This window comes from Oenanthe melanoleuca, chromosome 20, assembly GCF_029582105.1.
Source record: "Oenanthe melanoleuca isolate GR-GAL-2019-014 chromosome 20, OMel1.0, whole genome shotgun sequence".
Lineage (NCBI taxonomy): Eukaryota > Metazoa > Chordata > Aves > Passeriformes > Muscicapidae > Oenanthe > Oenanthe melanoleuca.
The window spans coordinates 13134681-13156918 of record NC_079353.1 but is presented as its reverse complement, the minus strand read 5'-3'; the positions used below and the strand labels follow the sequence as shown (position 1 = coordinate 13156918).

At 61.4% G+C, this 22238-nt stretch overlaps 1 protein-coding gene across 6 annotated transcripts in view; it reads right to left on the bottom strand.

The window, feature by feature from the left end:
* The window catches only part of EPB41L1 (erythrocyte membrane protein band 4.1 like 1), a 58569-nt gene extending 37642 nt beyond the window's left edge, over positions 1-20927 (bottom strand). For 2 of the 6 annotated variants that reach the window (XM_056507220.1, XM_056507224.1), the window contains exons 1-2: positions 20767-20927; positions 12815-12864 (exon numbers count right to left, since the gene is read on the bottom strand). The gene's annotated coding sequence lies outside the window, so the exon portion shown is untranslated. The remainder of the gene's footprint in view (positions 1-12814; positions 12865-20766) is intronic. The other 4 variants (XM_056507222.1, XM_056507225.1, XM_056507221.1 and 1 more) reach the window with 3 other exon arrangements.
* Positions 20928-22238: the final 1311 nt, after the last annotated feature.

The window sequence follows — 22238 nt, the reverse complement described above, 5'->3', positions numbered from 1 at the left end:
CCATCCACCCATCATCCACCCATCATCCATCCATCCATCATCCCTCCATCCATCATCCATCCATCCACCCATCATCCATCCATCCATCCATCCATCCATCCATCCATCATCCATCCATCCATCATCCATCCATCCACCCATCCATCCCTCCCTGTGAGCCCTGAGCAGCCTGTGCTGGAGAGCAGAGGGGATGAGGCTCCTCTCCAGGGCCACAGGGAAGCCCTGCAGGCTGGAGCCCCCTGCTCTGGAGCCCCTGCTGTGGGACAGGCTGGCAGAGCTGGGGGTGCTCACCTGGAGAGGAGAAGCAAACATGACTGGATGTGACACTCAGTTCAGCTGACAAGCTGCTGAGCAGTCACAGGCTGGAGTCTGTGATCGTGGAGTCTTTTCCAACCTGAACGATTCTGCAGTTCAGGAAGGGAAGAGCCAAGAGCTGAGCATCACCATGAACCTGCTGGGACACATCCACTGGCCCAGATGACAGGTCCAGCCCAGAGCCTGCCTGGCCAGGGAGGCAGGAAGGCTCCTCCAGGCTGGCTGGACCGGTCCCTTCCTGGGGACAGGCCCTGTGGGGCTCTTCTGGCAACTTCAGACACCTTTGTCCAGACAGGTGGGTGCTGTGCTGCCCCAGCCAGCCTGGCAAGCTCAGGGTGGGGCTGGAGTTGCCCAGGGATGCTGGGGCAGGGAAAAGGAGCCAAGGCCAGGCTGAGGCACCACTGAGGCAGCCAGAGGCTCGTCATGGACACGGGGTGACAGCCAGGCTGGAGCTGCCAAGGGAAGAACTGGGTCAAGTGGGGAAAACAGGAGAGGAAAGGTGGTAAGGGTGGGATGCTCTCGTGGGAACACACCCATGTGAGGGCAGTGATGCTCCACAAGCCCCAGGAGCCAGCAGCCAAAAGGAGCCCGTGGTGTGGGGCTCTCCCAGCTCCCTGCAGCCAGCCCAGCCTGCACTGACACGTGTCCAGTGTGTGCTTGGGCAATAATGGATTTACATGGTGTCAGCAGCTGCCAGGAGCCCAGACATCTGCTCACTCATCATGCCTGAGCCAGGCAGCCTGGAGACATCTGACCCTGCAGCAAAGGGCTCCATCCTCCCTCCCCTGGCACCATGGCCTGCAGGGCACGGGCAGGGACTCCTGCCCAGGCTGCCAGCCCCTGAGCTGGAGTTAACAGAGCTTATTCTGCACAACTACACCCTGCAAGACAGTATCAGAGGCCACAGGTCAAAAATGAATCATGAGAAAGTTGGGGAGGGGGAAAGAAGCCACCAAATTGACAAGGAGTCAGGCTGGAGTCAGGCAATGACAGCTGCCAGTGCTGAGCCCATCCTGAGAGACCAAACCCTCCTTCCAGCCCTGGCCTCAACCCTTCTGGCACCAGGAAAAACCAGGGAAGAGGAGCATGACCTCTGCTGCATCCCAGGGGAGGGGCTGAGGCGCCTCCTCCTGCTCTGAGCCTGCCAGGAGGCAAAGGCAGCATCTCCCTGCTCCCTGTGCCAGACATGGGGAATTTGCTTTAAACAAGGTTTCACTCCTACCCTTTTGAGTGACACCTCCCAGCTGAGTAAACAAGTGCAGGAATGAGTGGCTGTGTCCCCTCGGATGCCAAGAAACACCTTCCACAGCCCCACTAATGATCAAATGAAGATGTCCCAGCTGGCAGGGGGAGAGCTGTGGCTCAGACCCAGTGCCTCTCCAGATGGAAGCACAGCCCAGACACCAAGGAGCAGGGAGAGGGAAGAGCCAGCAGACTCTGCAGCCCCCAGGCCCCTCTGGTTTCACTCCCAGAGAGCAGGATGGGACCAGCAGCAGCAGCCACCAGAGCCCTGGTGTCACAGCACCATCCTCGGGGCATCCACATCCTTCTGCTCAGTGCTCTGGGGACTCTCCTGCTCTCCTGGGCATCCACAGGCCCCTCCCACCCCCAAAATCCAAGCCCTGTTGGAACCCTCAGCACACCAGGGCCCAGCAGCTGCACAGTCCCACAGCCCGTGGAGCTGACATGGGGTGATGCTCCTCCAGAGCTTTCCAGCCCAATTCCCTCACTCTCTCCCTGGGACAGCCACTCAGCAGCACAAACAGAAGTTTCTCTCTGTCACCAGTGGTGAAAAATCCTCTGCTGGCAGGCAGAGGCTCAGCTCCCTGAGCCATTCCTGCTGCTCACCAGTCCCCTCCTGACTGGGGGCAGCTGTCACACAGCACCTTCCTGCCAGCACAGCCACACCAGCCTGCAGGCTCCCAGGGACCCCAAAACTCAGCCCAGAGCACAGGATCCCCTGAGTGTGGCACTTGGGAGCAGTGGGTGCATCCAGGACAGATCCTCGTGGCAGGATCCAGCAAACCAGGCATTCCCTGTGCCTGCACTGCCACCCCACCCCACTGCCCACCACTCCAGGGAAGAGCCCAGGGCTCTGGAAACCCACTTGGGCTTCCTGCACAGCCAAAGGCTGCCCAGCTTGTCCCCTCCATCACTCCAGGCAGCCCCACAAAGCCAGGAATGTGCCTCTTCCAGGGAAATACCAACCTTTCAAAGGCATGGCTTGCACAGTCAGCAGAGTGGGGAATGCACCAGGAGTGGAGAGAGGGGAAATTCATGATCCCATGGCACAGCTGGGGCCTTCAGCTCTTGCAGCAAAGCCCAGCAAGGGACACTGGCTGGACAGGAGAAGGCTGGGGAGAAAGCAGGTGCTCAACACTCAGCAAGCACACAACATCCTCCAGTGCCACAGCACATGGTGAACCAGCCCTGGGGAGGCACTGAAGGGCTAAAGCCACCCCCAGAACATCCTCCCCATCCTCCAGGCAGACAGGATAGGCTTCTTCCCACCTGCAGGATGTCCCAGTCCCTTACCAGTACCCAGCCTTGGGAAGGGCACAGAGAAACAGGAGCCAAGGCCACAACACCCCCAGGCAGGATTGGGGTCACCCTGAGGGCCAGTCTGAGTGTCCCTGTCACAAAACAGCCACAGCCCAGGGAGGACCCAAGGCACCCAGGCTCCCTGGGTACAACTGTCCCAGGGGGGAAAGCTGCTCCTGCAGCATTCCACAGCCAGCCCCCAGCCCAGCCTGGGGGCTGCAGGGAGTTTCAGGGTGCAGCAGCCTTGGGGCTCCCCTCTTTTGGCCCTGCTTCCCAGAGCCAGGCAGGGAAGTCGTGCTGAGGTGGGAATCCCAAGCAAAAGGGTCAACAGAGCTTCAAGACATCTTCCTTCCCCAGAGAGGGGTTTGAGTCATCTCGGCAGAGAAACCCCAAATCAGGGTTCAGTGATGCCCAGACACACCCTGGGGCACACTCCTGATCCAGGACAGGGCGGTGTGGGCAGCAGGAGCTCCCACAGAGCTGCCTGGGAGGATGTGGGGATGCAGGAGCAGGCAGCAGGGCTCAGGCAGGGCTCAGGCAGGGCTCAGGCAGGGATGCAGGCAGGGATGCAGGCAGGGCTCAGGCAGGTATGCAGGCAGGGCTCAGGCAGGGATGCAGGCAGGGATGCAGGCAGGGCTCAGGCAGGGCTCAGGCAGGGCTCAGGCAGGGATGCAGGCAGGGATGCAGGCAGGGATGCAGGCAGGGATGCAGGCAGGGCTCAGGCAGGGATGCAGGCAGGGATGCAGGCAGGGCTCAGGCAGGGCTCAGGCAGGGATGCAGGCAGGGATGCAGGCAGGGATGCAGGCAGGGCTCAGGCAGGGCTCAGGCAGGGATCAGGCAGGGCTCAGGCAGGGATGCAGGCAGGGATGCAGGCAGGGATGCAGGCAGGGATGCAGGCAGGGCTCAGGCAGGGAGGCAGGCAGGGCTCAGGCAGGGCTCAGGCAGGGATGCAGGCAGGGATGCAGGCAGGGATGCAGGCAGGGCTCAGGCAGGGCTCAGGCAGGGATGCAGGCAGGGATGCAGGCAGGGATGCAGGCAGGGATGCAGGCAGGGCTCAGGCAGGGATGCAGGCAGGGATGCAGGCAGGGCTCAGGCAGGGCTCAGGCAGGGCTCAGGCAGGGATGCAGGCAGGGATGCAGGCAGGGATGCAGGCAGGGCTCAGGCAGGGCTCAGGCAGGGATCAGGCAGGGCTCAGGCAGGGATGCAGGCAGGGATGCAGGCAGGGATGCAGGCAGGGATGCAGGCAGGGCTCAGGCAGGGCTCAGGCAGGGCTCAGGCAGGGCTCAGGCAGGGATGCAGGCAGGGCTCAGGCAGGGATGCAGGCAGGGCTCAGGCAGGGATGCAGGCAGGGCTCAGGCAGGGCTCAGGCAGGGATGCAGGCAGGGATGCAGGCAGGGCTCAGGCAGGGATGCAGGCAGGGATGCAGGCAGGGCTCAGGCAGGGATGCAGGCAGGGCTCAGGCAGGGATGCAGGCAGGGATGCAGGCAGGGCTCAGGCAGGGATGCAGGCAGGGATGCAGGCAGGGATGCAGGCAGGGCTCAGGCAGGGCTCAGGCAGGGATGCAGGCAGGGATGCAGGCAGGGATGCAGGCAGGGCTCAGGCAGGGATGCAGGCAGGGCTCAGGCAGGGCTCAGGCAGGGATGCAGGCAGGGATGCAGGCAGGGATGCAGGCAGGGATGCAGGCAGGGATGCAGGCAGGGCTCAGGCAGGGATGCAGGCAGGGCTCAGGCAGGGATCAGGCAGGGATGCAGGCAGGGATGCAGGCAGGGATGCAGGCAGGGCTCAGGCAGGGCTCAGGCAGGGATGCAGGCAGGGCTCAGGCAGGGCTCAGGCAGGGATGCAGGCAGGGCTCAGGCAGGGATGCAGGCAGGGATGCAGGCAGGGATGCAGGCAGGGATCAGGCAGGGCTCAGGCAGGGCTCAGGCAGGGATGCAGGCAGGGATCAGGCAGGGATGCAGGCAGGGCTCAGGCAGGGATCAGGCAGGGATCAGGCAGGGATGCAGGCAGGGATGTGCTGGGAGCGGTACCCAGGAAGCTCCACCTCTGCTGGTTGCCTAGCGACCAGCATCCCGCAGGAGCCACTGCGCTGGCATGGCCCTGCTGCAGAGCCTGGCAGCACAGGGGAGCCTGCAACTGCCCAGGAAACATCTGGGAACCGCCTGGGAACAGCCAGGAACCACCCAGAACCAGCCAGGAACCAAACAGGAACAGCCCAGGAACCAGCCAGGAACCAGCCTGGGAACTGTCTGGGAAGCAGCCAGGAAGTGCCTGGGAAACACCCAGGAACTGCCCAGGAACCAGCTCAGGAACCAGCCTGGGAACTGCCCAGGAACCAGCCAGGAACAGCCCAGAACCAGCCCTGGGCCCACATCCTCCCTTCCCGCTGTCAGCACTGCGATGCTCCATTGGGATGGGCTCCTCTGCACCCCGAGCTGCAGCCACAGCTCAGCCCCAAGGCTCAAAGGCCTCCAGGAAAGGGAGCAGCACCTTCAGATGAGACCCTCCCAGCCCAGCTCAGCTGCGGCCTCCAGAACTGAGAAATGCTTTGTAGGGAAGGGAAAGGACACCTGGAAACACCTTCCTCACATCTGAGCCCACCTCAAGAGCCAGTCCAGCTGACTGGGATCCCAGACTGGTTTGGCTTGGCAGGGATCTTAAAGCTCATCAGAGGCAGAGACACCTTCCATAGCCCAGGGTGCTCCAAGCCCTGTCCAGCCTGGCCCTGGAGACACTTCCAGGGATCCAGGGGCAGCCACAGCTGCTCTGGCTGTGCCAGGGCCTCCTCACAGGAACAATTCCCTCCCAATATCCCACCCATCCCTGCCCTCTGCCAGTGGGAAGCCATTCCCCTTGAACTCTCCCTCCAGGCCCTTGTCCCCAGTTCCTTTCCAGCTCTCCTGGAGCCCCTCTAGGCAGCAGAAGGGGCTCTAAGGCCTCTCTGGAGGCTTCTCCCCAGCCAACAGAGGCCAACATCCCTCCAAACACCTCAAAATTCATTTCCATGGAAGAAAACGCTACAAGTTCACAGGAGATCAGCAGATCTGAATGAAACAGGAGCTCAAGGAAGAGAATTGCTCTTGCAAATGTCTTTTTGGGCCCTGGCTACAATTTATGCTGCTGTTCATCTCCCTTCCAAGGGAAGACAGATTATCTGGCTAGAAAAAGAAGTGGGAAACTGCTGTATTAAGGAATTAACAGCTGGAAAACAGACCTTTGGGGGCTTCCCTAAACCATCCCCAGCACTGGTTTTTCTAGCAGAGCTCTGACCTCTCACAGGTCAGAGGAAGAGAGCAAACCCAAGCTTTCCCTCTGGCTTGGCACCCAAAATGTGGCTGATCACCAGTGCTGCAGGAAATCCGTGCACCCACCAGCACATGGAGGCTTCCACGAGCTTCCCACCCTGGCACTGCCCCCTGGGCACTAAAGGAGCCCCAGAGAGCTGCAGCTGCTGCTCCCCAGAGTCCCCAGGCTGCCCATCCCTGCTGCCATATGGAGGTGCTGGGGCACAGCACCCCACACTGGCTCACCCACCTAAGGCTTTTCAGGGAAGTGGAGGAGAATATCTTAGGTGGGTTATTTTGGGGTTTTTTTTTTTTTTTAAAGGAGATATTTTTTGCAACAAAATGCCTGTTGCTATAACAGTTTTAAACTATAAGAAGCATCCTCAAAAATCCATTTTTCCCTGAGCACAGGTTCACCAGGGCCAGGAGCCACAAGGCTGCTCTGCCAAGGCCAACGAGGTGCAGCTGGCACCAGCTTCTGCCAGACACCAAGGTGCTGAGACCTCTGCAAGCACTGCCCTGATCCAGGCCTGACACCACAAACAATGCCATCACTTGGGATTTATTCCATTTGCTTTGTGGCACTCCCAAAGACAAAGCTAAAACTCCTTTTTTTGCCCCTGTTGAGCTGCCAGCTCAGTCTGAGTCAGCAGCAGCCAGAGCTCTGCTCCACCCCCAGCCCTGCTGTGCCCCCTGAACCCGGGGGGCCCCAGGTGTGCCAGCAGCTCTGCCACTCCATGTGAGGCTGGCATTGATCCCTGCTCTGCACTCCAGCAGGAGCAGAGCTGAGTCACTGCAGCACACACAGCCCCAGCCCCACCTGCAGCTGCACAAACCATTCCAGGGCATCATCTCAGCTCCTGCTGCACAGCTGCTGCAGCCCCTGGCCCACCCAGCTCTGCATGCAGGGACCCCATAGCATCCCCCTGTCCCTGCCAGGCACAGGGACCCCACAGCATCCCCCTGCCCCTGCCAGGCACAGGGACCCCACAGCATCCCCCTGTCCCTGCCAGGCACAGGGACTCCCACAGCATCCCCCTGTCCCTGCCAGGCACAGGGACTCCACGGCATCCCCCTGCCCCTGCCAGGCACAGGGACTCCACGGCATCCCCCTGTCCCTGCCAGGCACAGGGACCCCACAGCATCCCTCTGCCAGGCACAGGGACCCCCATGGCATCCCCCTGTCCCTGCCAGGCACAGGGACCCCACAGCATCCCTCTGCCAGGCACAGGGACCCCCATGGCATCCCCCTGTCCCTGCCAGGCACAGGGACCCCACAGCATCCCTCTGCCAGGCACAGGGACCCCCATGGCAGCCCCCTGCCAGGCACAGGGCAGACATTTTCTGGAAAGCAAACATTGCTGCTTTTCCCTCTCTCTCTCCCCAGCCCTTCCATTTTACCTCCTGGACAAACCTGAGCACAGCAGTTGTTTTTCCTTGCTGTTTAATCTCTCCCCAGCTCCCAGAGGATGTTTGCTCAGCGCCTGCAGAAGCTCAGCTACCTTTGATGTGTCTCAAATTCTACCCCCAGGCAGGTGACAAGTATTCAGGGAACTTGGACAATTAAATGACAAGAGAAGGCAGGGCTGCAGGAAAAGCTTAAAAACATGATAATAAATAAATAAATAAAGGAGAAACAAAAAGCAAAGCTGAGCACAGCCTCCCCACCACACCCAAGGGCAGAGCCCGAGGGGGGCAGAGCCTGAGAGAACCACCAGAGGCTCCAGCTCCGGGAGGAGGGTCCCAGTCCAGGCACTGGGAGCAGGGATCTCCTGTCACAGCAATTCCAGGAGGTGTCCAGGGGGTCATGCACTGGTACCAGCCCTGCTAAACTGGGAGAGCTTCAGGAGCACAAAGGCTCCAGCTCAGCCAGGTGCAGCCCAGGCTGAGCCCTCTGTCCCAGCCCATCCTGGTCACCAGGGGAATCAGCTGAGTGGTGGCAAGGCCACCTGCCCCCCCAGACAGCATCACCCTGCTGGGGTGACACACCTGGAGACAGCTCTGGAGCGTGGCCCTGCTCTGTGCCACGAGCACCCACAGCCACACAACCCACCCAGGGCACCCACAGCCACCAGGAGCCACTGAGGAGGGAGTCCCAAGGCCTCTGGGCACACACACAGCTCAGCACTGTCCCCTGCAACAGCTCCTGTGGGGATGGCCCTGGGGACAGCAGCAGGGTGACATTACTCAGTCAGGGGCTGTCCTTGGGGACAGCAGCAGGGTGACATTAGTCAGGGGCTGTCCCTGGTGGCAGCAGCAGGTGACAATCCTCCCAGTGGCCACATCCCACAGCTCTGTCTCCCCAGCAACCCAGGTACCTGCTCACTGGCAGCTGAGCAGGCTTGAGCTGAATCCAGAGCAGGATTGGGGCAGCCTTCTCCTCCCCTCACCCTCCCAAATTCTTCCAGCCCCAGTTTTGCACCCAGAGCCCATCCTGAAGCACAAGGTCACAGCGAGGAGCGGGAGGTGCAGCCCCCTGTCCCACACCAGTGGCTGGACTGGCCAGCACTGGGGGAAGGTGGGAGCTGTGGAGCAGGGGCAGTGACAGCAGCATGCACAGGGAGCTGGGCAGGTGACACAGGGGCAAGGACACCCAGCAAGCCCGGTGGGCTGAGGCTCCGAGAGCTCCTCCTGAGTGCAGAGCTCCCTCCAGCATCCCAAGTGCCCTGCATAGGGGTCCCACAATCAAGGAAAGAACAGCAAGGGCTGTGGGAAACGGGCAGGTGGGAGAGGATGCCCCAGAGCACACCTGCAGGAGGGCAGGTGCTCTCCTGAACACCTCTGAGCTCCCCTGGGAGAAGCCCTGCAGAGCCCCAGCCCACCCTGGGCCTGCTCAGATGCTCCCCTGGGCCCTGCTGTGCCAGGGCAGCTGCTCAAACACAGCCCTGGGTGCCAAATCCTCCTGAGACAGCTCTGGCAGATCCCTGGCAGCCCCACAGGGATGCAGGGCAGGAGGCAGGAGCCCAGCCCGGCCCTGGCTGGCCAGGAGGGGTGCAGAGGGTGGGAGCCAGTGAGCAGAGCTCCCCACACCTGCCCAGGGCTTGGCTGGGCCATGGGGGCAGCAAAGCCCCATCTCTGGGAAGCACAGAGCCCTGCAGGCAGGAGGAGGGGCAGGATCCCAGCTCCAGCAGCCAGGCACAGGCACATGGGCTGCCCTGCCCTGAGTGCTGTGCTGCTCAGGAGGCTCAGCCAAGGCAGAGGGCTCTGGCCAGCAGCCAGCCTCTCCCGAGAGTTTGAGGGAGCTGGCAGCTCCCCCAGCCTTCAGGGCCCACACTGCCACATACCACAAACCTGTTTGCTCAGCCCCAGCAGCTGGGATGGCACAGAGCAAGGCTGGTTGACCAAGGCATGTCTTGCAGCCAGGATGGGCCCCAAATCAAGAGGAAAGAGCAGCAGCAGCCCCGGGGCAGGGCAGGGCAGGGCCCTGGAACCCACAGGCAGCACTGGCAGCTCCCTCTGGCTGTGCCAGGGCTGGGCCAGGGGTGAGCCAGGGGTGCCAGGCAGGAGCACAGAACAGCCTCATCCCCCCACCTACTCTGTAAAACAGCCCAGTAGCTTTTCTCAGGCCAGAGGGGATCTGTGCAGTGCCCTGGGCCAATCCTGCCCAGGGAATTCAGCCTCAGCAGCTGGGCCTTGCAGGCATTAAAACTGCCTGTGAGCAGAGCTTTGGGACTGAACCCCCCAGTGACACATCCTGACAGCCCCAGGGCTCTGCCTGGAGCTGGCCCTGCCCTGCTGACCCCCTGTGCTTTTTGGGATGGGGAGTGGCTGCCACAGGCAGGGTGCAGGAGCACCAGAGCTGCAGCCATCCCTCCCCTCCCCTCCCACAGGGACAGCCCCAGAGCACAGCCCTGGATGTTCTGGTGCTCTGGGGAGGAGCTGAGCCAAGGGCTGTGATGGCAGCAGCAGCACCCTGGGAACTCAGGAGGATGCTCTGCCCACTGTGCAGCACCACAAGCACTGGGAACACTCCAGGAGCAGGCAGGGTGCTGCAGCCCCTGGGGAACATCCCTCACCAGGGAATGCACAGAGCTGCTCCCACCTTCCTGCCTGCAGAGGAAGGCAGAGACCACGGGTTCAGCTGCCTTGTGCTGGGATGTGGCAGCCAGGGGAGATCAGCTGCTCCCTGGGCAAGAACACAGGGCCACACACCCTGGGGAGCAGTGGGCTGGAGGAGGAAGGGAACTGCAGAAGCCACCCAAAGGAGCCCAGTCCTGGTGCAGGCTCAGCCCTGCCTTCTCCCATCCTCTCCTTCTGTGCAAAGGAAGGGCCAAGCACTCTCCCCACTATCATCACCCTCTGCTCTGCAGCCCCTCAAGGGCCCTGCCAGGGTCTAAAGAGGTGACAAGGTGTCATTTTCCCCAAGGTGACACCTTGCAGGAAGATGGGGTATTGAGCTGAAAGGGACCTGCAGTGACCAACTGATGGATGACCATGTCCTTCAAGCAAACTCCCCCAGAGCCAGCCCCCATCCCACCCCAGCAGAGGTGGGATCCAGCTGTGGGGGAGCTGCTGGAACCCAGAGGCAGGAGGAGCTCATTGCACAGTCCCTGTGCACACCCAAGTGTCACCAACCCTTCCTGAAGCAGGGGACACCTCCCTGGGCACACAGCAAGGACCTGCTTGCCCAGCAGGGGATGGGCAGAGTGCAGGACACAGCAGCTCTGCTGAGATACAAGGGCAGCTGGGGCACCAAGGGCACCCAGAGCTGGGCCAGCACAGCCACCAGCAGGGCCAGGGGCTGGCTGGGTACCAGGCTCACCAAGGGGATGGCACATGTCCTGCTCCTCCTGCCAGCCCAGCATGGGGACCCCAACAGGGATCTGCACCCCAGGCAGGAGCAGAACATTCCCAGGGGTACCCTGAGCTCACTCTGAGCCCACTGGGGCCATGCAGGAGCACATGAAATCCACATTAAATCCACCACTGACGTTGGGCCTGCAGCTCTGCCCTGACCAGCTCCAGACTGGGCACCCCACTCCCAAACTCCTGAGCACAGGATGAGAATCCCTCCCTTCTCCTGGCTCTCCCTACAGACCTGCACCCCTGGGCATGGGAGGAGTTGGCATCTTGCAAAGCTCCTGGAGGAGGAGAGCTGGTGAGAAACTGCTCATAAAACATGGAGACCTGCCCTGCTGTGAGCCAGAGCCAGGTCCAGCCTGAGGAGCAGCCACCCCAACCCTCAGCAGGGCTCAGATCCCCTCCCACATCCACAGTCATGGAATATCATCAGCAGGAAGGGACCCACAGGGATCATCCAGTCCAACCCCTGGCCCTGCAAAAGACACCCCAACAATCCCACCCCGTGCCTGGGAGTTCTCCTGGAGCTCTGGCAGTCCTGAGGCTGTGACCACTCCCTGAGGAGCCTGGGCAGTGCCAGCACCTCTGGATGAGGAGCCTGCAGCCATTGCCTTGTGTGGGCAGGAGCCAAATTGTGTGGGCAGCAGGGTCTGAGCCCTGTGGTGCACCCTGCACACACTTCTGGCACCTACGGAAGAGCCAGGGGTGCAGCTGTGGAGCTCCTCATCCCAATTTCCAGCTAAGGACACTGTCCTCCAGCTCAGCCCAGGCTGAGGGTGGTGCTGCAGCTCTGCCCAGCTCAGCTCACCCTGCAGGTCAGGGAGCCAAAGCAGAAGCAGGACCTTGTCCCCCAGCCCTCAGCAGCCCCTGGAAGCAGCTCACACCTGCTTTCACATGGATGTCCCTGTGCTGTGCAGGGGGCTCTGAATGGAGCAGTCCAACCAGCTGAGGCACCCTGGGGTCCCTCAAGAGGCCTGGGCCACAACTCCTCACCTCTTTCAAGCATCTCAGCAACTGAGTTCTGCAGCTCAGACCTCTCCTGAGCCCTGGGAGGGATCCACACCAGCAGAACTGCACAGCTGGTTTGCAAACATCTGCCTTCCTCAGACCCTCCACACACACCAGAGCACAGGAACCCAGAGGGGGAAGCCAGAGCTGAGCCTGAGACCCCAAACCCTCTGTCAGTGCCCAGGCAGCATTTCCAGACACCTCACTGCCCTGGCAAAGCTGCCAGAAAGGGCTGACCTGGAACAGAGACTGGCCAGAGCAAAAGGAATAAAACAGGAATTTATTAAAAGGATCCAGCTTGGGCAGTGCAAGAGCCCAAATCAAATCCAGGATGGATCCTGGCCACGAGTTTTTACACTTCTATAAGTTTGGGTTCATTTCACACTGGGGTCAATTGTCCAAGCACAGCCCCAGGCTATGAAGTCTCAGCCCCCTGGCTTGCCCCCTTCCCTCAGCCATTGTTTATGATTTTTGGGGACTGGTTGTCCTTGATTCTCCAGCTGGGAAGGGATTGTTTTGTCACTACCCTGTGAAGAGAACTCACTAACACTTAATACAAATTTCAGAGGTACACACCAAGCAGCAGAGTCTAAAAAATACAAAAGCCAAAACCCAAAGCATCACTGTAGGAACCTTTCTCTTGGCAAAGGGGCTGCTGCCCAAGCCCCAGCTAAACCAGGAAGCACTCCCAAGGCAAAGAAAGCCACAACAAGCCCAAGCCCAGCAGTTCAGTGTTTTGGAGGGAGCAGGCCAGATTCCCACTCCCTGCAGCACCTCTCTGTGCTGAGCAACCTTTTCTGTGCTGCAGAACCCACTCAGCCTCATGTGGGATGTGGAAAGGAGAACAAAAGCTTTCAGGATAAACTCACCCTGCTCCCAGGGGCTGCTCTCAGCACTCGGCTCGGGCACGATTTACAACCTGCAAAGAAGAAACCAGATTTGGTTAAAGAGAAGGGAAAAGTCCTTCCCAGAGATGATGGCAGGTGCTCAAAGGACAGCTACAGCTGTCACCAGAGGGTGCCTGCCTGGCTTCAGTGCTGTGCTGGGATGCCACACAAATCTCCCTGCTGGAAGAGGGAGCTGTGGATTGCTTTAGACCTTGTTTTGCCCTCCTGATGTGCAGCCAGCCCTGCTCCTCCCTGGAGAACAGCAAATATTTACTACAGCAGTGCTGCAGAGCCCACACATCTCTGAGTGCCACCAGACCCCCTGGGCACAGCCCAAGGGCTCCTTTCAGCCATCTGTGGCACCCCTTGGTCAGCCATGGCCAGGGCAGCATTGCTGGCAGGAGCAGCACCCCAGAGCCAGCCCCAGCCCCAGCCAGGGCAGCTGCAAAACCAGCAGCAGGGGCAGCAGGGACAGCAGGGACAGCCCCAGCAGGGACAGCAGGGACAGCAGGGGCAGCAGGGACAGCAGGGACAGCCCCAGCAGGGACAGCTTTACAGAGCCTCCCTTCACATGGCAACTGCACCTAAGCAGGGAAAGGCTCTGCCCAGCAGCACCACAGTGTCACAGAGGAGGAAGAGGTCTGGCACAGCAGGGATACCTCCCCCTTCCCCAAGGGTTAATTCTCACACATCCTTGGACAGGCAAGGCCCAGCCTCCCCCCAGGCAGAAGCAAAGCAGGCCTATGCAAAGCTCCCTCCTCTGCCACGGATTCAGCAAAATCCTTTCACTCTCCACAAGCAAACATCAGCTGTGTGCAGCCAGCAGCCTGCCCTGGGCAGTGCTGACCCACAGCAGCTTCCCCAGCAGCCACAGAAGCTGCTCAGCTTTTCTTCTGGACCCAGCCAGAAAACATGATGCAATAGGGCTGTGAGCTTCAGCACCTGCAAGGAAACAAACCCACCTCTGAGCAGGTGACCTGCAGGAGAGATCAGGTCAAGAGGAGGGGTCTCAGCTGCCCTTTGCTGTGTGTGTCCCCTGGGGAAGCAGGATGTCACTCTGTGCTGGTTTGGGTGCACAGATTTGGGGCACAGATTCCTTCCCTGCCATGTGGTTCCACTGGCTCAGCTGTCCTGGGGTGTGGGCAGCAGGGCTGGGTGACCACACAGGGCACACAGGGGCCACAGGGCCAGTGTCACAGGGCCTGAGCACTGGAGCTCAGTGTGACTGTCCACACTCAGGGACACTCAGTTGTGTGGGGGCTGCTGTCCCATGCCAGACCATCCCAGAGCCCAACAAACCCCCCTCTCCTTCAGCTGCCCCCTCTGCCCATGGAGATGCCCTGCTCAGAGACCTGTGAGAGGGGCTCTGTCTCCAGCAGGACACATGGGGGCCCCAACAGGCTGAGCTGATCCATGGACTGGGCTCTCACAGGGTCACACAGGGCATCTGTGGGATTCTCTCCCTGCTTAGGCACAGTTTCCATGGCCCTGCTCATTCTCTGTTGAGCCCAATGTTTCTGTGGGGACTCCATGCTGCTTCCAGGTTTGCCTGCTCGGGTTCCTCTCATCCAGCTCAAGGTGGGTCGATAGATGCCAGCAGGGATGGGCAGGGAGGTGCAGAGCAGCCAGACCCCAGAGGAGCAGTATGGCACCAGTGTCCCCAGCAGCCAGGGCTCCCAGGGCTGCACCCTGCTGCTGCTGCCAGCGAGGGTGGGGGATGCAGCCACAGGCAGGGCAGTGCCAAACAAAGCCCTCAGAGCACCCCCTGCCCTGTGAGGGGCTGCTGGGCAGGCTCTGAGCCACGTGAGACACTGCACCAATTAGCATCACATTAATGAGGTGTTGTGAGAATAGCAGCAGTGGGAGCAAGGCCTGCCCCAGCCCTGCTCGCTTGTACCACAAACAGCAGAGCAGGAACCCACGCCAGGCTGCAGCAGCTCAGCACAGACACTGCCCCGGGCTCACAAACATCCCAGTGACCCTGTCACCACCCCATCAACACCAGCAGGCAGCCCAGCCCCGACACGTCTGAGTGAGGCTGCCTGGGGACAGGCACTGCGACACGGTGGCTCTGGGACACGGTGACACTGGGACACGGTGGCACTGCGACACACGGTGGCACTGGGACACGGTGACACTGGGACATGGTGGCACTGGGACACGGTGGCACTGGGACACATGGTGGCACTGGGACACGGTGGCACTGGGACATGGTGGCTCTGGGACAGGGTGGCTCTGGGACACGGTGGCTCTGGCACACGGTGGCACTGGGACAGGGTGGCTCTGGCATACGGTGGCTCTGGGACACACGGTGGCACTGGGACACGGTGGCTCTGGCACACGGTGGCACTGGGACACGGTGGCTCTGGCACACGGTGGCACTGGGACACGGTGGCACTGGGACATGGTGGCATTGGGACATGGTGGCACTGGGACACGGTGGCACTGGGACATGCTGGCACTGGGACACGCTGGCACTGGGACATGGTGGCACTGGGACACACAGTGGCACTGGGACACGGTGGCTCTGGGACACGGTGGCACTGGCACATGGTGGCTCTGGGACATGGTGGCACTGGCACATGCTGGCTCTGGGACATGGTGTTCCACTCCCTGCCACAGGCAGGGACACCTGCCATCAGCCCAGGATCTCCAAGTCCCATCCAGGCTGTCCTTGTCACTTGCAGGGATGTGCAAGGCACACTGCCATGGCCACCGTGCCCTCCCTGGCTCCCTGAACAGCCCCAGGGAACTGGCAGAGCAAACAGCCCCTGCCTCATGCAGGGATGTGCAGACCCAAGACAGATCAGCCCTTGCAGGAGGCTTCTCTTGTTCTGGCCAGGACCTTCACCTATCAGGACTTGAGTAAATCTCCTAAAGGGAAATACTGCTGAGAATTCGGGCTGGAATTTTCCCCTGCCAAAGTTCACCATCACCATGTAACACTGGTCTGTACCCGTGTCAAAAACAGCACCTTCCCACAGCCAGCAGCAGCCCTGGCTGTCCAACCACCCCTCTCCCAGCTCCAGCCCTTTGCCACATCCCTCTCAGCATCAGCAGAGCCCCACAGCTCTGCAGGACCTCTCAGACACCGCCAGACCCCGAGCACATCCCACATCCAGCTGCTTCCCACGCAGGATCACTGAGAAAACCCCCGCAGGACCCCCCAGCCCCCCGAGCACCCACTGGGGATGGTCGGGGCTGCTCCAGCCCCCCCAGCCGGGAGATGAGCTGGTCACAAAGGGGAATGTGTCATTTCAAACACACAATCAGATTTCCCGGCCCTTCTGCCCATAACAAAATGTCTCGTGAAATGGCTCGTTCTGTTCTCCCATAGAAACGTGTTTCCCTTCAAAAGCCTGATACGGGAGAGGAGGGGGGGGAAAAAAAAAGGAAAAGGCAAAGCTAAAAATATCATCCGAAAGATACCATGACAGCAAGAGATTCACAGGAAAATGAGGTGGGAAGGGGGCTGTGAGTGTGTTAAGATCCTGTTTAATCTCTCCCCAGCCACCTAAAAAACGCAGGGAAGGCAGGAACGATACCTCAACATTTCCTTTGTGCGAGAGCTGACTCCACCCTGTGTTTTCCTCTCCATCTGATGCTCGGGGAAGGAGAGCAGCAGACATCGCTGCTGCCAGGCAGCGAGGGGCCCCGGCAGTGGGTTAGTAGGAGCAGAGGGAGGAAGGAGCCCGTGGGAGGAACCTGGCAGCGGGGCTGGGCTGCGAATCCCATTCAGCATCATCTCAGACGCAGGATGCGCTTTGCACTGGCAGCACCTGCTCCTGCTCCCACCCGGGAGCGTGGGGACAGCAGCACACGGCCGGGGGGTCCCAGCGGGCGGGGAGCACCGCAAGGGGGATGGAGCAGATCTGACATTTCGCTGCCACAAAGAGGCCGAGTGCCCGGCTGAAAGTGCTGACCCGCTGGCAGCCGCGGATCTGCCGCTTCAGCCTCATTTGTCTCGTGTTCCGAGCACAATGGGGTCAGCCCAGCGTGCCCTGGCTGTGATCCTGCCAGCCCTGCTGGGCTGAGCACACCCTGCCCGAGGGCAAGACACGCACCAGCAGAGCAGGTGGAAAGAAAATCCTCTTCCAGAGATTTCCCATCCCTCTGCCTGCTGCTCCCGTTCCTAGGAGGGTGCATGGGTGGGCTCAGGGGTGCACACACCAGGACACTGACAACTCTGAACTGCATCCACAGCCCCTCAGCTGTGTATTGGGACAAGCAGACACGAAAATTTGGATCAAATCGCCCATCCAGGGCTCTGGGATGTTTGTCCCATTCCACACAGTCCCATCACTCCCTGCCCAGTGCAAGGAGAGCAGATCTTGACTCCTGTGGTACCAAACTTCAGCCCAACAGATCTTCTTAGGATTGGATATTAGGGAGAAGTCCTGCCCCAGGAGGGGGAGGCCCTGGCACAGGCTGCCCAGAGAAGCTGGGGCTGGAAGTGCCCAAGGCCAGCTTGGACAGGGCTTGGAACAACCTGGGATAGCAGAAGGTGTCCCTGCCCATGGCAGGAGGGTTGGAGTGAGCTGAACTTTAAGGTTCTTTCCTACCCAAACCCATGATTCTATGGTTCCACACATCCCCAGCTCATCCCCTTGAAGCAAGGCAGGGCAGAGGGAGCAGCTGTCATCCAAGACAAGGGACATGCAGGGGGCCAGGGCCCAGCACCCTGCTCTGCACCAGGGGCACGCTGTGTGGACAGGAGAGCTGGAAAACGTGGCTGCCCAGATTTCCTCCTCTTCACTTGAAGACACACTTAGGTCCTGGACAACCCCCTCAAGGGCTGGAAAGACAGGAAGGCTGGATCTGCAGCCCCAGCCTTGCAACATGTCCCCATCACAGCCAATCTCCCACCACACCTTCCACCTCCTGTAATCCAGACAGGAGGGTGATGAAGGACCAGACCAGGAAGCCTGGCCAGCAGCAGTGATGCTCAGCTTTACAGCCCTGCATGGCACAGGGTAGGGGCTGGGAGAGGCTCCCAAGGGAGGCTTGCACAGCCACAACTCCTTCCAGGCTCCAGGGACAGCACAAGCTCACAGAGCCCTTGAGCCCAGCCTAAACCCTGCAGCAGGGTCAGGGCCAGCCCCACTGCTCAGACAGGCTGTGACAAACCCAGAGCTGCTGACTCAGAGCCACTGGGTGCTGTGATGAGAACAATGAGCCCTGCAGCCACGGCTGTCACAGCCCCAGCACTTTTTAGGTGCCGTGCCACAGTCAGGTATTTGTGGTGGAGCTGCACAAATTTCCCTGAGCAGGAGCTGCCACAACACAGGGACTGCCACTGTTCTGTGTGTCTCCTTTGGTGGAGGGAGCTCCAGGCTCAGCTCAGAGCTCCAAGTGACAGCACCACACCACAGCCCATGCCCCAGAGCCGCCCACGCCGCGCTGAGCCCAGCCCTGCTGAGCCCATTTCCTCACCACACATGCTCCCACCACAGCCAGCACCCCAGCACCGTGCCCCAGGCAGCAGGGAAACAGCCCAAGTGCACAGCCAAGGAGAATTAAGGCAAAGGACACTCCAGAGATGTCTGTGAGCCCGAGCAGGAAGCTGGGAGCGAGGCTGGGAAGAGCCAAGCCCACCCCCTGCCCTTTAACCGACAGGTCATTCCCAGCAGCTTCCGAATTTAGAAACCCTAATTATTATGGGAAAGATTTCTTCTGTTAGGGACAGACTTAGTCAGGCACCTGACTGGTCTGTGTGTGTCTGCAGACGAAGGAAAGCAGAAGTGCCCAGCGGTTCTGGAGCAGGGGGAGGCAGGCAGGACGCCCGGGGTGAGCAGAAATCCTTCTGTAATTCCCTACATCAGCGAGGGATCCAGCTCCTCACCAGGACCAAGGTCATCACCCAGAGCTTAACTGGGAGCTCAGGGGGGAGAAAAAGACTTTCCCCAGTCTGGGCTTGAGCCGAGCCAGCCACCCCTCCTGGCCACAAAGACATCAGGTGCCAGCAGACACTGACCCTGCAGGGAAGGGGGCCCAGCACGATCTGTGTCTCCACTGCACAGGAAAGGCACCAAAACCTTCCCCTTCTGCACGCCAGGAACACTCATACTTCAGCTCAGAAATCCCATACTGGACTTCAAAAACTATTTCTAGATGCTTCCTCCTGACCAAAACATCTCCCCTAAGAGTTCTGGAAAACGCTCACATCTCAAAAATTGATAAAAATTCTGCACAGTTCTAGGCACAACATCCACAAGCAGCCAAAGCAGCAGGGGAAGAACCTGCCCCTGCCAAAAGTAGCCAAACACAGGCTCTGCACCCCACAGCCCTTCCCAGGGCTCTGCTGGGAATGGCTGCATTGAGGAAAACAATCCCCACGGACAGGGATGGTGGGAAGAGGAGAGGAGATGGGAACCCTCCCCTCCCAGAGCCCACAGGAGACAGCTGCACCCTGCTCCTTGACTCCACACACAGAGGCCATCCCTGGGTGAGGAGGAGAGCTCGGGATGTGCCACAGCTTCCAGAACATGCCCTGCATCCCTGCAGGCAGCAGAGACAGCTCCTGATGGACAGCACGGCTCCCAGCACCCAGGGATGGCTCCGTGCCTGCCAAGCCAGGCTGAAACTACACCATTAACGAGTCATTAATTCCCTTCTTGCAAGGACCATCACCAGAGCCAGGCAGCCTTCCCTCAGCTCCAGACTCGCCCGATGGCAACCAGGACACGCAGCTGGAGAACACCAGAGCTGCTCTGCCACCCTGGGCCAAGGGGACTGACACAGCCAGAGCCCTCCCGTGCACGGGGAGACCCACAAGGAACAGTCCAGAGAAACAACGTGCTGCCCACACCCCGAGCTCTTCTGGACCAAAAATCCCTTTGGACAAGAGTAGCAGGAGAAAGCTGGGGGGACAGTGCCAGCTTAGGGCAGGAAGGAGAGGGATGCACGGGCTGGTCTCCCTGGGGATGCTGGAGAAGCCACACCTCATCCCCAGCGATGGAGAAGGGGCTGATCAGAAGTCACCTCACAGCAGCCACAGCCGAATGAAGCACAGCTTTGCCATCGCCTGCAGCACACTGAGACTGCCCAGCCAGCACACCCAGACCTTTGTCTGCCCGCAGGAGGGTCCCCACCGAGACAGGCTGAGGGCCGGGCACACCGAAAGGGAACAATACCCCGGGAAAAGCCGGAAAAACAGGGATGGGATGCAAAACCACCGATGGGGAAAGGGCCACGCAGGTCCTCTAGTACAATCTCCCGGGTAACCAGCCTGTGGAGAAAATGCTGAGCTCAAGGATACCTCCAGAGCCCACCTCCTGCCATATGACGGTACTCCAAAAATAACCACAGAAATATGCGAGGACCCATTCCAAGTTGTTCCTGGCTCTCTCCACGTTCTCCCTCTAATGTAAATCGTCACCCTCAAATCACAGCCCGGCAGTTCAATGCGTTGCCGCAGCAGGGTTACGGATGCCGGGGGTCGCCTGATCCCGCCCGCAGGACGCGGCTGCCGAACCCCCCGCGCTGTGCCGAGCCCGAGCCGCGGGGACCGGCCCGAGCATCCCCGCGGGAGCGGAGCGGGATGCGCCGTGCGGCCGGGCAGGCCCGCTCGGGGCAGCTCTCCTGCTTCGGGGTGTTCTCCCGGCTCGGAGCTGCAGCCCTGCCCGGCTCGGCGCTGCTCTCCCGGCTCGGGGCTGCTCTCCCGGCTCGGGGCTGCTCTCCCGGCTCGGGGCTGCAGCCCTGCCCGGCTCGGGGCTGTTCTCCCGGCTCGGGGCTGCTCTCCCGGCTCGGGGCTGTTCTCCCGGCTCGGGGCTGCAGCCATGCCCGACTCGGGGCTGCTCTCCCGGCTCGGGGCAGCTCTCCCCGCTCGGGGCAGCTCTCCCGGCTCAGGGTCCAGCCCTGCCCGCCTCTCCCTCGCAGGCGCCGCGCAGCACCTGGGGCTGCCCAGCCCCGCACCCCCCACCCCGGCCGCTCACCTCGGCTCTGCCCGCTCGGCTCGGCTCGGCTCGGCTCGGCTCGGCTCGGCCCGGCTCCGTTCCGCCGCCGTGTGCCGGGCGCGGCCGCCGCCGCTGCCCGTCCGTGCCCGCTCCTGCCCCGCCGTGCGGCGGGCGCGGCGCAGCGCGGGGCGGGCCGGGCGCGGTGCGGCGCTGCGGAGGGGCGGGACAGCACGGCCCGCACCGCCCGCGGAGCTCCGCACAGCTCCGCCCCGCACAGCTCCGCACAGCTCCGCCCCGCACAGCTCCGCACAGCTCCGCCCCGCACGGCTCCGCACAGCTCCGCACAGCTCCGCCCCACTGCCCCGCACAGCTCCGCACAGCTCCGCCCCACTGCCCGCACAGCTCCGCACAGCTCCGCACAGCTCCGCACAGCTCCGCCCCACTGTCCCGCACGGCTCCGCACAGCTCCGCACAGCTCCGCCCCACTGTCCCGCACCGCCCCCACGGCCCCGCCGCCAGAGCCGCCCCCGCGCCGCGCTGCGGGCTTTGCGGGGCTTTGCGGGCTTTGCGGGCTTTGCGGGCTTTGCGGGGCTTTGCGGGGCTGTGCCGGGGCTGGGCCGGGGCTCCCTCCGTCCCCGCACACCGAGGGTCCCGCGGGTGTCCCCGCGCCCGTCCCGCGCCCCCGGCCTCGGGCGGGGTCCCGCGGAGCACCCGGTACGTTCCGTCTCCTCCCCAGGGCCCATCCCTGCTGAGCCTCCTCTGCCCACCCCACGCAGGACACGCTGCGGTCCCGCAGCTTCCAGGGGTGCCCGGCCCTCCTGGAGCATCCCGGGCTGTCCCCCGCGGCGTTTGGGGGGCACACCCGTGGGCCGGGCCCGGAGATCTCCACATCAGCAGCTGAGCAGCCTTGTGCATTTTGGGGGTGTCAGGGCAAGCGGCCTCCCCCCACAGGAGATGCAGATGGAAAGGAGAGGCTATTGTTCTTCAAAATATGCATGCACCCATAGCACGGATGTGTGGGGTGCATGAGCACACCTGGATGCACAGCAGGGGTGCACTGAGGGCACAGGGATGCACTGGATGCACAGGGATGCACTGGATGCAGAGGGATGCAGTGGATGCATAGCAGGGATGCAGTGGATGCAGAGGGATGCACTGGATGCACAGGGATTCTCTGGATGCACAGCAGGGGTGCACTGAGGGCACAGGGATGCAGTGGATGCACAGGGATGCACTGGATGCAGAGGGATGCAGTGGATGCACAGGGATTCTCTGATGCACAGCAGGGATGCAGTGGATGCACAGCAGGGATTCTCTGGTTGCAGAGGGATTCTCTGGATGCACATGGATGCAGTGGATGCACTGGATGCAGAGGGATGCAGTGGATGCAGAGGGATGCACAGCAGGGATGCAGTGGATGCACAGGGATTCTCTGGATGCACAGCAGGGATGCAGTGGCCACCCTGCTCCCAGTGTAGCCCCTGAGCTGGGCTGGCTCTCCCAGCCAGGAG